Here is a 15,881-nt window from a genome sequence, read left to right on the forward strand (position 1 = left end):
ACAGAAATGACTTTAGATTGTAACCAGTAGGGAAATAAATATCCTAACACTTAACTAAATTGGTGTGGTTATTCATGACTGAAAGATCATGGTGTGTTCACTTTATTGACTCTCATTAAAGGTTATTGATTAGCATGCTGATTAGTTATTGCGATTGTTGTTGAGATATTGATCTATTGATTTGTGATGCCAAAAGGCATCTCGTACTGGGAAGTCCCCGAACCTGGTCTAAAAGGTTCATCGACCTAGGCGTGTCTCCTTGTAAGTTTACTATCAAGGCTCTGACGTGCCTTCACTAATAAAAAGTAATCTGATCGCTTGCTGCGGAGTCATCGTCAACAAAAACTACCAAAATATTACTTCAATGTATTGTAATTACGACTGCCTCAGTTTTATGCATTACATGAGTAGTCGGACAGCAATTTATTTAGCGCAAAAATATTTCTTGTTGATGCACGTACGTTTTTAAACTGTAGTGTCATAGCTGTAGCGGCAATACTCCCAGTTTAGGTGGTTTTATAAACTAAGTTTTACTTTCTCCTACTTAAAACTTTTTGCAGAACAATGCACATTAAATGGGAAGGCAGTTTTCCTTAATTGTGTACTATTTGCAGCCTAATGTTGACATGTAAGCACACCACCAATAACTGACACCTAGAGACTCGAAAGCGCCATACCAGTACAATATTTGTATGATATTGCACTTTAAATCCACGTACAACTGAATTAAAGCAATCTTAGCTCACTTGAGGGTAGTGTGATAGTACATCACATATGGATAGAACACGTTTGGAAAATGTAATTTTCATGATTACATTACGTTTAACATATAAATTCAAGCTGAAGTAGGGATGGACAACAAGGTCGTATAGAGCAAAGCTGAAGACAACAAGTTACCATAACAATCTGTAAATATATGCTCTTTATTATGTTTAGACAACTATCACCTAATAGAACCATTTTGGCTACCATATTTTGTACTCCTGAAACATGGTGTTTTGAAGACGAGGTGGCCGAGTGGTTAAGGCGATGGAGTGCTAATCCATTGTGCTCTGCACGCGTGGGTTCAAATCCCATCTCGTCGGTTTATTGTTCCAGCTTTAGTTTTTAGTATGTGGTAGGGCTGGGTTAACCCTATTTTATGTAAAAGTTAAATGACATATCCCATTGTATTTCCGGCAGTACAACGGCTCAGTTTGGAAACACTGCTCAGTTGAGTATTGTGCTTAGGCATTACTGTAAACAGCGCCAGCCGGGTTCTGCTCATGAATCACAAAATCTTTCCTGAGGCGGAGGGTTGGTAAGTTGAGGGACGTAGATAGTTTGATTCCTTATCCTTAAAGAAAGAGAAGCAGCGTGTGTGGGACGCCAACGTAAGTGTTGTCTTCCTACGGACTCTCAGGACTGGCGCTCCCTGACACCTCCCATGGCCCGGGGCCAATCCTGACCTACTGAATGTATCACGTGCCTGCTGCTGTTGGCGTTGACTTTCCTAGAATCACTTCACAGGCTATACACCCTTATTCTCCAACTCCCCTATACAACAGAACATCTCACTTCAGAAAGCTTACAGAAACATGTTTGCACAGGGTAGAGTGGCCGAGCGGTCTAAGGTGCTGGATTAAGGCTCCAGTCTCTTTGGAGGCGTGGGTTCGAATCCCACCGCTGCCAGTATTTTTCAACTCACAAACGTATTTTGTCTGCATCAGTGTCTCTCTCTCTGTCTTCTGCACCTACGATCCACATAGCGAGAGGTGAGACTATGTAAAGTGGTGACGTATATATATAAGGGTAGCCAGACAGTGGGACCGAGCCTTCTTATTTTAAAAAACCACAACCTAAGGTGACAAGAATTGTATCGGTAAACAAACCAGCTGTCTTGAAGTCTAACTATAGAGGCGACGAGAGGGGTCACTGTGATGCTGAAAGTTCAGTGAGTGTAAACAGTAGAACGCTGTGTGATACGTTTCCTTGCAGTGATGACAGCTCGCGTTTCTAAAGCAGAGAGCAAACATACAATGGGGAAGAAGAATAAATAAGGAAAGACATATATTATATGCAGACAGTTATTATACTTTGCTTTTCACCTGTAACTCGCTCAACTGTCGGTGAATGCTGCGTTACCCTGCATAGCCAGGTCACCACAGCGGGTGTCCACAGTGTTTGGCCAAGTTACTATAGTTGTGAGCTTGTAGATGTGAGGTAGCGTGGCTGAGCAGGCTAAACTGGCTAGATTTAGGCTCCCGTCTCTCTGGAGCCGTGGGCTTGAATCCCAACACTTTAAGTTTACTTGAACCAAATACTTTTGCAAAAAAGGTTCATGTAATAAATATTCATTAGGGTCGTGGTTGTGAGTATGACACTAATGGATAAAAGTGGGACTAACAATGCTACCATTCCTGAGACTACCACTGCACTAACAGCCTGGGAGAGGTTTGAACTGGATACAAGATACTTGCATGAGGGAACTAACTCGAAAGGGGAACTATCCACTGATGTTTTCTATCGCTTGCTGAGTGAGTATGTTGACACAATGGATGCAAAAGATTGTTTTGTGTGTACACAGATTCCTGTTTCGGTACAAGAGGGGGTTACCTATCATAGACTGTCATTAACATATGGGATACGTTGTAGTCTGTTACTAACAAGATTCTATAACCAGGAAGAGATTCAATATTTTTACTCAAATCATGATCTTGTGTTTTCTAATGTGCCTATCATAGAGGATGTGAGTGGGGTAGCTAAGTACTATAGCATAAAGTTAGTTAAAGGATTCTTTCAGGCGACATTAACAATTAGTACATCTTATGCACACCACAATAATTTGACATGTTTGCTTACACCTGTAGAGAAAAGCTTTTTAGATCACACGGAAGAGAGAAGAAGGGCATTGAAGGGTAAACTAGAGAAAGGATTACAGCAACGGGCCTTTGCTAGTAGTGACGGTTATAGTGCAATTATAGAACAAGGGAAGTTAGCTTTAGACGCACTACATGTAGGAAAGCTTTGCATATCCAAGACCAAATCATACTATGACAATGTGTTTGTGGGAATGAGTGAATGTAAGCGTGTTTTTTTGTTTCAGAGTAAATGGACGTTCATGTTAAATGGACAGGATCCAGCAATCCCCGGGATTTATTATATATGTGGACTTAATGCTTATTACCGTCTTCCAAAGGGATAGTATGGGACATGTTATTTGGGGATAGTTTTCCCAAAGATATATCAACTTGATGATTTGAAAAGCTTACCAAAATTGTCTGAATTACATCGTACTAGACATAAGAAAGAGATTGCTGCTGGTGTAGTAGGAGACATATTTGGGACGATAATTTCTTCAGTGGGAGTTATTATGAACTCCATAAAGATTCAAAAGTTGTCTACTATTGAGGATAACATGCTGACAAACTTTTCAGGGGCTATACTCCTGATGGATACTGAACTTGCTGCGGAGGTGGCTATGACTCTTCAAAACAGGCTTGCTTTAGACATTCTTTTAGTGAAAAATGGCAGAGTTTGTAGATTGCTCAATGGGTGTAATTGTTGCGCTTACATACCAGATAATAGTAATGAGATTACAAGTATGCTTACTAACTTGACTAGGGATAGTACGGACTTGAAGGATTTGAAAGAACCAGGTCTTTGGAAAAAGGTTGGGAAAGGATTTGCTTCAGTGGGAAATTGGATTAGTAACATTTGGCATGGAATATTGTCTAAAATAATACAGGGGATATTGATTGTTATAGATTGCTTATTTGGATCATGGGTGGCATGTAAAATTAGTAAAAGAATAAAATTGAAGATGGCGACAAATAATAGGAGGAGGGAAGAAAAACAAAGGGAAAAATTATTCAGGGCAAGATCAAAGGGGAAACCAAGAAGGGAAGAGATTGATATGAGGGAATTTTAGTATGTAAAATTAGTAGGGAAGATTTGTGTGATGACAAGAGTCATCAGAGGAGGGATTGCTGGAGTGTGTCTTTTAAAATTAATATTAACATGAAAAGCTTACAATATATTGTGTAATGAAGCTGCATAAAAAATGTGTTAACGTAGAAATAATGCACACGTTTGAAATGTGCCCACGGGGAGTGGCTACCAATGTATACGAAGACTAATGAAAGTTATTAATGCTGCATTAATTATGTACTAATGTTTTTAATTTGTATTAACATATCAAAATTGGAGTTATGTATTAGGAGTTTGTTTATTAAGCAGTAGGTCTTAGTTTAGCGAAGGTCTGTGCCTAGCTGCCTGGTCTCATATTAAACTGTCTTTTTCTAACGTGCAATGTGCTATTTTCCTGAAGGACATGAAACTGTACTTTCCCAGAAGCTAGAGATGTGTGTAGCTGTAGTAAATTCTTTCTCATGGGACCCTACTTGCTCAAGGAGACATTCTTGCTGAATGCAACAGTGTAATTTGTAACAGGTGCAAGGCTGCCTGGAGTAGGAGAAAACAATGGAACTACTGACTGTAGAGTAAAGTGTAACTTTTCTCACCTGACATTCCAACCGATGAAAACTTCAATAACATGGGCCAATCAACGACATGAGAACTGTGGTTTGTGTAAAACTCTGGTGAAGATTATTGGACAGAGATGGCGATGCACCAATGATTATCCATTGAGGAATTAGGAGTAAATTAGACAGTTTTGATTTAACCACATGACCCGAGGAGAAATCAGGCATTTATTGGACATTCCACTCCAAGCCATTCTTTGCCATTCTACTGAGCCATTTAGGCCATTTCGTTTGAGACTTTGCCGTTTGTTCGCCCTGTTACTCTAAACCACCCTTTACTTATTCCTTACCTGATACTTACTTCTCCTCTATATGAGGGAAGTTCTTGTTCCTTAGCTATGCCATACTGATACTTTGCCCTGTCCTTTCTTTGCTGATGATGCAAACGACTGATGTCCCGAGGACGAAGACTGACGCTGTTTGCTGATCCGTTGGATGGGTAACTATCTGATGAAAATTGTAATTGTCTCTTTGCCTTTTCTTTCTAGGTACCAACTGCTCTTTGATAGAGGCCATAGTTAGATGTTTTCCAAATTTGTGTTTGCTAAATTGTTTTGCATGAAGCCCAACATGCTGATGCTAATACGAGGTTATTTAAGGTGTTCACTAAAATCTGACGCAAATAGACAAATGACTGAGTTCTTGCTTTGTTGAACCATGCACTACTGAGACTTTGCTAAGTTGCTTCTTAATAATTATGTGTTAATACTGAGTGAATATTCTCTATGCATTGATTAATTGCGTTTCTAATTGCAAATCTGAAGAGTTACTAATGAGATGAATTGCTGATGAGATGAACAGAAATGACTTTAGATTGTAACCAGTAGGGAAATAAATATCCTAACACTTAACTAAATTGGTGTGGTTATTCATGACTGAAAGATCATGGTGTGTTCACTTTATTGACTCTCATTAAAGGTTATTGATTAGCATGCTGATTAGTTATTGCGATTGTTGTTGAGATATTGATCTATTGATTTGTGATGCCAAAAGGCATCTCGTACTGGGAAGTCCCCGAACCTGGTCTAAAAGGTTCATCGACCTAGGCGTGTCTCCTTGTAAGTTTATTATCAAGGCTCTGACGTGCCTTCACTAATAAAAAGTAATCTGATCGCTTGCTGCGGAGTCAACGTCAACAAAAACTACCAAAATATTACTTCAATGTATTGTAATTACGACTGCCTCAGTTTTATGCATTACATGAGTAGTCGGACAGCAATTTATTTAGCGCAAAAATATTTCTTGTTGATGCACGTACGTTTTTAAACTGAAGTGTCATAGCTGTAGCGGCAATACTCCCAGTTTAGGTGGTTTTATAAACTAAGTTTTACTTTCTCCTACTTAAAACTTTTTGCAGAACAATGCACATTAAATGGGAAGGCAGTTTTCCTTAATTGTGTACTATTTGCAGCCTAATGTTGACATGTAAGCACACCACCAATAACTGACACCTAGAGACTCGAAAGCGCCATACCAGTACAATATTTGTATGATATTGCACTTTAAATCCACGTACAACTGAATTAAAGCAATCTTAGCTCACTTGAGGGTAGTGTGATAGTACATCACATATGGATAGAACACGTTTGGAAAATGTAATTTTCATGATTACATTACGTTTAACATATAAATTCAAGCTGAAGTAGGGATGGACAACCAGGTCGTATAGAGCAAAGCTGAAGACAACAAGTTACCATAACAATCTGTAAATATATGCTCTTTATTATGTTTAGACAACTATCACCTAATAGAACACATTTTGGCTACCATATTTTGTACTCCTGAAACATGGTGTTTTGGAGACGAGGTGGCCGAGTGGTTAAGGCGATGAAGTGCTAATCCATTGTGCTCTGCACGCGTGGGTTCAAATCCCATCCTCGTCGGTTTATTGTTCCAGCTTTAGTTTTTAGTATGTGGTAGGGCTGGGTTAACCCTATTTTATGTAAAAGTTAAATGACATATCCCATGGTATTTCCGGCAGTACAACGGCTCAGTTTGGAAACACTGCTCAGTTGAGTACTGTGCTTAGGCATTACTGTAAACAGCGCCAGCCGGGTTCTGCTCATGAATCACGAAATCTTTCCTGAGGCGGAGGGTTGGTAAGTTGAGGGACGTAGATAGTTTGATTCCTTATCCTTAAAGAAAGAGAAGCAGCGTGTGTGGGACGCCAACGTAAGTGTTGTCTTCCTACGGACTCTCAGGACTGGCGCTCCCTGACACCTCCCATGGCCCGGGGCCAATCCTGACCTACTGAATGTATCACGTGCCTGCTGCTGTTGGCGTTGACTTTCCTAGAATCACTTCACAGGCTATACACCCTTATTCTCCAACTCCCCTATACAACAGAACATCTCACTTCAGAAAGCTTACAGAAACATGTTTGCACAGGGTAGAGTGGCCGAGCGGTCTAAGGCGCTGGATTAAGGCTCCAGTCTCTTTGGAGGCGTGGGTTCGAATCCCACCGCTGCCAGTATTTTTCAACTCACAAACGTATTTTGTCTGCATCAGTGTCTCACTCTCTGTCTTCTGTACCTACGATCCACATAGCGAGAGGTGAGACTATGTAAAGTGGTGACGTATATATATAAGGGTAGCCAGACAGTGGGACCGAGCCTTCTTATTTTAAAAAACCACAACCTAAGGTGACAAGAATTGTATCGGTAAACAAACCAGCTGTCTTGAAGTCTAACTATAGAGGCAACGAGAGGGGTCACTGTGATGCTGAAAGTTCAGTGAGTGTAAACAGTAGAACGCTGTGTGATACGTTTCCTTGCAGTGATGACAGCTCGCGTTTCTAAAGCAGAGAGCAAACATACAATGGGGAAGAAGAATAAATAAGGAAAGACATATATTATATGCAGACAGTTATTATACTTTGCTTTTCACCTGTAACTCGCTCAACTGTCGGTGAATGCTGCGTTACCCTGCATAGCCAGGTCACCACAGCGGGTGTCCACAGTGTTTGGCCAAGTTACTATAGTTGTGAGCTTGTAGATGTGAGGTAGTGTGGCTGAGCAGGCTAAACTGGCTATATTTAGGCTCCAGTCTCTCTGGAGCCGTGGGCTTGAATCCCAACACTTTAAGTTTACTTGAACCAAATACTTTTGCAAAAAAGGTTCATGTAATAAATATTCATTAGGGTCGTGGTTGTGAGTATGACACTAATGGATAAAAGTGGGACTAACAATGCTACCATTCCTGAGACTACCACTGCACTAACAGCCTGGGAGAGGTTTGAACTGGATACAAGATACTTGCATGAGGGAACTAACTCGAAAGGGGAACTATCCACTGATGTTTTCTATCGCTTGCTGAGTGAGTATGTTGACACAATGGATGCAAAGGATTGTTTTGTGTGTACACAGATTCCTGTTTCGGTACAAGAGGGGGTTACCTATCATAGACTGTCATTAACATATGGGATACGTTGTAGTCTGTTACTAACAAGATTCTATAACCAGGAAGAGATTCAATATTTTTACTCAAATCATGATCTTGTGTTTTCTAATGTGCCTATCATAGAGGATGTGAGTGGGGTAGCTAAGTACTATAGCATAAAGTTAGTTAAAGGATTCTTTCAGGCGACATTAACAATTAGTACATCTTATGCACACCACAATAATTTGACATGTTTGCTTACACCTGTAGAGAAAAGCTTTTTAGATCACACGGAAGAGAGAAGAAGGGCATTGAAGGGTAAACTAGAGAAAGGATTACAGCAACGGGCCTTTGCTAGTAGTGACGGTTATAGTGCAATTAGAGAACAAGGGAAGTTAGCTTTAGACGCACTACATGTAGGAAAGCTTTGCAAATCCAAGACCAAATCATACTATGACAATGTGTTTGTGGGAATGAGTGAATGTAAGCGTGTTTTTTTGTTTCAGAGTAAATGGACGTTCATGTTAAATGGACAGGATCCAGCAATCCCCGGGATTTATTATATATGTGGACTTAATGCTTATTACCGTCTTCCAAAGGGATAGTATGGGACATGTTATTTGGGGATAGTTTTCCCAAAGATATATCAACTTGATGATTTGAAAAGCTTACCAAAATTGTCTGAATTACATCGTACTAGACATAAGAAAGAGATTGCTGCTGGTGTAGTAGGAGACATATTTGGGACGATAATTTCTTCAGTGGGAGTTATTATGAACTCCATAAAGATTCAAAAGTTGTCTACTATTGAGGATAACATGCTGACAAACTTTTCAGGGGCTATACTCCTGATGGATACTGAACTTGCTGCGGAGGTGGCTATGACTCTTCAAAACAGGCTTGCTTTAGACATTCTTTTAGTGAAAAATGGCAGAGTTTGTAGATTGCTCAATGGGTGTAATTGTTGCGCTTACATACCAGATAATAGTAATGAGATTAGAAGTATGCTTACTAACTTGACTAGGGATAGTACGGACTTGAAGGATTTGAAAGAACCAGGTCTTTGGAAAAAGGTTGGGAAAGGATTTGCTTCAGTGGGAAATTGGATTAGTAACATTTGGCATGGAATATTGTCTAAAATAATACAGGGGATATTGATTGTTATAGATTGCTTATTTGGATCATGGGTGGCATGTAAAATTAGTAAAAGAATGAAATTGAAGATGGCGACAAATAATAGGAGGAGGGAAGAAAAACAAAGGGAAAAATTATTCAGGGCAAGATCAAAGGGGAAACCAAGAAGGGAAGAGATTGATATGAGGGAATTTTAGTATGTAAAATTAGTAGGGAAGATTTGTGTGATGACAAGAGTCATCAGAGGAGGGATTGCTGGAGTGTGTCTTTTAAAATTAATATTAACATGAAAAGCTTACAATATATTGTGTAATGAAGCTGCATAAAAAATGTGTTAACGTAGAAATAATGCACACGTTTGAAATGTGCCCACGGGGAGTGGCTACCAATGTATACGAAGACTAATGAAAGTTATTAATGCTGCATTAATTATGTACTAATGTTTTTAATTTGTATTAACATATCAAAATTGGAGTTATGTATTAGGAGTTTGTTAATTAAGCAGTAGGTCTTAGTTTAGCGAAGGTCTGTGCCTAGCTGCCTGGTCTCATATTAAACTGTCTTTTTCTAACGTGCAATGTGCTATTTTCCTGAAGGACATGAAACTGTACTTTCCCAGAAGCTAGAGATGTGTGTAGCTGTAGTAAATTCTTTCTCATGGGACCCTACTTGCTCAAGGAGACATTCTTGCTGAATGCAACAGTGTAATTTGTAACAGGTGCAAGGCTGCCTGGAGTAGGAGAAAACAATGGAACTACTGACTGTAGAGTAAAGTGTAACTTTTCTCACCTGACATTCCAACTGATGAAAACTTCAATAACATGGGCCAATCAACGACATGAGAACTGTGGTTTGTGTAAAACTCTGGTGAAGATTATTGGACAGAGATGGCGATGCACCAATGATTATCCATTGAGGAATTAGGAGTAAATTAGACAGTTTTGATTTAACCACATGACCCGAGGAGAAATCAGGCATTTATTGGACATTCCACTCCAAGCCATTCTTTGCCATTCTACTGAGCCATTTAGGCCATTTCGTTTGAGACTTTGCCGTTTGTTCGCCCTGTTACTCTAAACCACCCTTTACTTATTCCTTACCTGATACTTACTTCTCCTCTATATGAGGGAAGTTCTTGTTCCTTAGCTATGCCATACTGATACTTTGCCCTGTCCTTTCTTTGCTGATGATGCAAACGACTGATGTCCCGAGGACGAAGACTGACGCTGTTTGCTGATCCGTTGGATGGGTAACTATCTGATGAAAATTGTAATTGTCTGTTTGCCTTTTCTTTCTAGGTACCAACTGCTCTTTGATAGAGGCCATAGTTAGATGTTTTCCAAATTTGTGTTTGCTAAATTGTTTTGCATGAAGCCCAACATGCTGATGCTAATACGAGGTTATTTAAGGTGTTCACTAAAATCTGACGCAAATAGACAAATGACTGAGTTCTTGCTTTGTTGAACCATGCACTACTGAGACTTTGCTAAGTTGCTTCTTAATAATTATGTGTTAATACTGAGTGAATATTCTCTATGCATTGATTAATTGCGTTTCTAATTGCAAATCTGAAGAGTTACTAATGAGATGAATTGCTGATGAGATGAACAGAAATGACTTTAGATTGTAACCAGTAGGGAAATAAATATCCTAACACTTAACTAAATTGGTGTGGTTATTCATGACTGAAAGATCATGGTGTGTTCACTTTATTGACTCTCATTAAAGGTTATTGATTAGCATGCTGATTAGTTATTGCGATTGTTGTTGAGATATTGATCTATTGATTTGCGATGCTAAAAGACATCTCGTACTGGGAAGTCCCCGAACCTGGTCTAAAAGGTTCATCGACCTAGGCGTGTCTCCTTGTAAGTTAACTTATCAAGGCTCTGACGTGCCTTCACTAATAAAAAGTAATCTGATCGCTTGCTGCGGAGTCATCGTCAACAAAAACTACCAAAATATTACTTCAATGTATTGTAATTACGACTGCCTCAGTTTTATGCATTACGTGAGTAGTCGGACAGCAATTTATTTAGCGCAAAAATATTTCTTGTTGATGCACGTACGTTTTTAAACTGAAGTGTCATAGCTGTAGCGGCAATACTCCCAGTTTAGGTGGTTTTATAAACTAAGTTTTACTTTCTCCTACTAAAAACTTTTTGCAGAACAATGCACATTAAATGGGAAGGCAGTTTTTCTTAATTGTGTACTATTTGCTGCCTAATGTTGACATGTAAGTACACCACCAATAACTGACACCTAGAGACTCGAAAGCGCCATTCCAGTACAATATTTGAATGATATTGCACTTTAAATCCACGTACAACTGAATTAAAGCAATCTTAGCTCATTTGAGGGTAGTGTGATAGTACATCACATATGGATAGAACACGTTTGGAAAGTGTAATTTTCATGATTACATTACATTTAACATATAAATTCAAGCTGATGTAGGGATGGACAACAAGGTCGTATAGAGCAAAGCTGAAGACAACAAGTTACCATAACAATCTGTAAATATATGCTCTTTATTATGTTTAGACAACTATCACCTAATAGAACACATTTTGGCTACCATATTTTGTTCTCCTGAAAGATGGTGTTTTGAAGACGAGGTGGCCGAGTGGTTAAGGTGATGGACTGCTAATCCATTGTGCTCTGCACGCGTGGGTTCGAATCCCATCCTCGTCGGTTTATTGTTCCGTCTTTAGTTTTTAGTATGTGGTAGGGCTGGGTTAACCCTATTTTATGTGAAAGTTAAATGACATATCCCATGGTATTTCCGGCAGTACAACGGCTCAGTTTGGAAACACCGCTCAGTTGAGTACTGTGCTTAGGCATTACTGTAAACAGCGCCAGCCGGGTTCTGCTCATGAATCACAAAATCTTTCCTGAGGTGGAGGGTTGGTAAGTTGAGGGACGTAGATAGTTTGATTCCTTATCCTTAAAGAAAGAGAAGCAGCGCGTGCGGGACGCCAATGTAAGGGTTGTCTTCCTACGGACTCTCAGGACTGGCGCTCCCTGACACCTCCCATGGCCCGGGGCCAATCCTGACCTACTGAATGTATCACGTGCCTGCTGCTGTTGGCGTTGACTTTCCTAGGATCACTTCACAGGCTATACTTATTCTCCAACTCCCCTATACAACAGAAGATCTCACTTCAGAAAGCTTACAGAAACAGGTTTGCACAGGGTAGTGTGGCCGAGCGGTCTAAGGCGCTGGATGAAGGCTCCAGTCTCTTTGGAGGCGTGGGTTCGAATCCCACCGCTGCCAGTATTTTTCAACTCACAAACGTATTTTGTCTGCATCAGTGTCTCACTCTGCCTTCTGCACCTACGATCCACATAGCGAGAGGTGAGACTATGTAAAGTGGTGACGTATATATATAAGGGTAGCCAGACAGTGGGACCGAGCCTTCTTATTTTAAAAAACCACAACCTAAGGTGACAAGAATTGTATCGGTAAACAAACCAGCTGTCTTGAAGTCTAACTATAGAGGCGACGAGAGGGGTCACTGTGATGCTGAAAGTTCAGTGAGTGTAAACAGTAGAACGCTGTGTGACACGTTTCCTTGCAGTGATGACAGCTCGCGTTTCTAAAGCAGAGAGCAAACATACAATGGGGAAGAAGAATAAATAAGGAAAGACATATATTATATGCAGACAGTTATTATACTTTGCTTTTCACCTGTAACTCGCTCAACTGTCAGTGAATGCTGGGTTACCCTGCATAGCCAGGTCACCACAGCGGGTGTCCACAGTGTTTGGCCAAGTTACTATAGTTGTGAGCTTGTAGATGTGAGGTAGCGTGGCTGAGCAGGCTAAACTGGCTAGATTTAGGCTCCAGTCTCTCTAGAGCCGTGGGCTTGAATCCCAACACTTTAAGTTTACTTGAACCAAATACTTTTGCAAAAAAGGTTCATGTAATAAATATTCATTAGGGTCGTGGTTGTGAGTATGACACTAATGGATAAAAGTGGGACTAACAATGCTACAATTCCTGAGACTACCACTGCACTAACAGCCTGGGAGAGGTTTGAGCTGGATACAAGATACTTGCATGAGGGAACTAACTCGAAAGGGGAACTATCCACTGATGTTTTCTATCGCTTGCTGAGTGAGTATGTTGACACAATGGATGCAAAAGATTGTTTTGTGTGTACACAGATTCCTGTTTCGGTACAAGAGGGGGTTACCTATCATAGACTGTCATTAACACATGGGATACGTTGTAGTCTGTTACTAACAAGATTCTATAACCAGGAAGAGATTCAATATTTTTACTCAAATCATGATCTTGTGTTTTGTAATGTGCCTATCATAGAGGATGTGAGTGGGGTAGCTAAGTACTATAGCATAAAGTTAGTTAAAGGATTCTTTCAGGCGACATTAACAATTAGTACATCTTATGCACACCACAATAATTTGACATGTTTGCTTACACCTGTAGAGAAAAGCTTTTTAGATCACACGGAAGAGAGAAGAAGGGCATTGAAGGGTAAACTAGAGAAAGGATTACAGCAACGGGCCTTTGCTAGTAGTGACGGTTATAGTGCAATTAGAGAACAAGGGAAGTTAGCTTTAGACGCACTACATGTAGGAAAGCTTTGCATATCCAAGACCAAATCATACTATGACAATGTGTTTGTGGGAATGAGTGAATGTAAGCGTGTGTTTTTGTTTCAGAGTAAATGGACGTTCATGTTAAATGGACAGGATCCAGCAATCCCCGGGATTTATTATATATGTGGACTTAATGCTTATTACCGTCTTCCAAAGGGATAGTATGGGACATGTTATTTGGGGATAGTTTTCCCAAAGATATATCAACTTGACGATTTGAAAAGGTTACCAAAATTGTCTGAATTACATCGTACTAGACATAAGAAAGAGACTACTGCTGGTGTAGTAGGAGACATATTTGGGAAGATAATTTCTTCAGTGGGAGTTATTATGAACTCCATAAAGATTCAAAAGTTGTCTACTATTGAGGATAACATGCTGACAAACTTTTCAGGGGCTATACTCCTGATGGATACTGAACTTGCTGCGGAGGGGGCTATGACTCTTCAAAACAGGCTTGCTTTAGACATTCTTTTAGTGAAAAATGGCAGAGTTTGTAGATTGCTCAATGGGTGTAATTGTTGCGCTTACACACCAGATAATAGCAATGAGATTAGAAGTATGCTTACTAACTTGACTAGGGATAGTACGGACTTGAAGGATTTGAAAGAACCAGGTGTTTGGAAAAAGGTTGGGAAAGGATTTGCTTCAGTGGGAAATTGGATTAGTAACATTTGGCATGGGATATTGTCTAAAATAATACAGGGGATATTGATTGTTATAGATTGCTTATTTGGATCATGGGTGGCATGTAAAATTAGTAAAAGAATAAAATTGAAGATGGCGAAAAGTAATAGGAGGAGGGAAGAAAAACAAAGGGAAAAATTATTAAGGGCAAGATCAAAGGGGAAACCAAGAAGGGAAGAGATTGATATGAGGGAATTTTAGTATGTAAAATTAGTAGGGAAGATTTGTGTGATGACAAGAGTCATCAGAGGAGGGATTGCTGGAGTGTGTCTTTTAAAATTAATATTAACATGAAAAGCTTAAAATATATTGTGTAATGAAGCTGCATAAAAAATGTGTTAACGTAGAAATAATGCACACGTTTGAAATGTGCCCACGGGGAGTGGCTACCAATGTATACAAAGACTAATGAAAGTTATTAATGCTGAATTAATTATGTACTAATGTTTTTAATTTGTATTAACATATCAAAATTGGAGTTATGTATTAGGAGTTTGTTCATTAAGCAGTAGGCCTTAGTTTAGCGAAGGTCTGTGCCTAGCTGCCTGGTCTCATATTAAACTGTCTTTTTCTAACGTGCAATGTGCTATTTTCCTGAAGGACATGAAACTGTACTTTCCCAGAAGCTAGAGATGTGTGTAGCTGTAGTAAATTCTTTCTCATGGGACCCTACTTGCTCAAGGAGACATTCTTGCTGAATGCAACAGTGTAATTTGTAACAGGTGCAAGGCTGCCTGGAGTAGGAGAAAACAATGGAACTACTGACTGTAGCGTAAAATTTAACTTTTCTTACCTGACATTCCAACCGATGAAAACGTCAATAACATGGGCCAATCAACGACATGAGAACTGTGGTTTGTGTAAAACTCTGGTGAAGATTATTGGACAGAGATGGCGATGCACCAATGATTATCCATTGAGGAATTAGGAGTAAATTAGACAGTTTTGATTTAACCACATGACCGAGGAGAAATCAGGCATTTATTGGACATTCCACTCCAAGCCATTCTTTGCCATTCTACTGAGCCATTTAGGCCATTTCGTTTGAGACTTTGCCGTTTGTTCTCCCTGTTACTCTAAACCACCCTTTACTTATTCCTTACCTGATACTTACTTCTCCTCTATATGAGGGAAGTTCTTGTTCCTTAGCTATGCCATACTGATACTTTGCCCTGTCCTTTCTTTGCTGATGATGCAAACGACTGATGTCCCGAGGACGAAGACTGACGCTGTTTGCTGATCCGTTGGATGGTTAACTATCTGATGAAAATTGTAATTGTCTGTTTGCCTTTTCTTTCTAGGTACCAACTGCTCTTTGATAGAGGCCATAGTTAGATGTTTTCCAAATTTGTGTTTGCTAAATTGTTTTGCATGAAGCCGAACATGCTGATGCTAATACGAGGTTATTTAAGGTGTTCACTAAAATCTGACGCAAATAGACAAATGACTGAGTTCTTGCTTTGTTGAACCATGCATGTTGGAAAATGGGTTATTGGTAGGGCAGGTAGGTACCTACACCTAGCAACAAGCCAC

The 15,881-nt window shown here is 39.7% G+C and overlaps 6 non-coding genes across 6 annotated transcripts; all 6 read left to right on the forward strand.

Annotated features, from left to right (window-relative positions):
* The first annotated feature begins 1,003 nt into the window (after positions 1 to 1,003).
* TRNAS-GCU (transfer RNA serine (anticodon GCU)) lies at positions 1,004 to 1,084 on the forward strand. The gene has a single exon. It is a non-coding gene; the product is annotated as a tRNA-Ser (tRNA).
* A 505-nt stretch (positions 1,085 to 1,589) lies between these two features.
* On the forward strand, positions 1,590 to 1,671 carry TRNAL-AAG (transfer RNA leucine (anticodon AAG)). The gene has a single exon. It is a non-coding gene; the product is annotated as a tRNA-Leu (tRNA).
* A 4,653-nt stretch (positions 1,672 to 6,324) lies between these two features.
* Positions 6,325 to 6,406, forward strand: TRNAS-GCU (transfer RNA serine (anticodon GCU)). The gene has a single exon. It is a non-coding gene; the product is annotated as a tRNA-Ser (tRNA).
* Positions 6,407 to 6,911: 505 nt separating this feature from the next.
* TRNAL-AAG (transfer RNA leucine (anticodon AAG)) lies at positions 6,912 to 6,993 on the forward strand. The gene has a single exon. It is a non-coding gene; the product is annotated as a tRNA-Leu (tRNA).
* A 4,654-nt stretch (positions 6,994 to 11,647) lies between these two features.
* Positions 11,648 to 11,729, forward strand: TRNAS-GCU (transfer RNA serine (anticodon GCU)). Its single transcript has one exon. It is a non-coding gene; the product is annotated as a tRNA-Ser (tRNA).
* A 501-nt stretch (positions 11,730 to 12,230) lies between these two features.
* Positions 12,231 to 12,312, forward strand: TRNAL-AAG (transfer RNA leucine (anticodon AAG)). Its single transcript has one exon. It is a non-coding gene; the product is annotated as a tRNA-Leu (tRNA).
* Positions 12,313 to 15,881: the final 3,569 nt, after the last annotated feature.

This window comes from Pleurodeles waltl, chromosome 12 (genome assembly GCF_031143425.1).
Source record: "Pleurodeles waltl isolate 20211129_DDA chromosome 12, aPleWal1.hap1.20221129, whole genome shotgun sequence".
In the NCBI taxonomy this organism is placed as follows: domain Eukaryota; kingdom Metazoa; phylum Chordata; class Amphibia; order Caudata; family Salamandridae; genus Pleurodeles; species Pleurodeles waltl.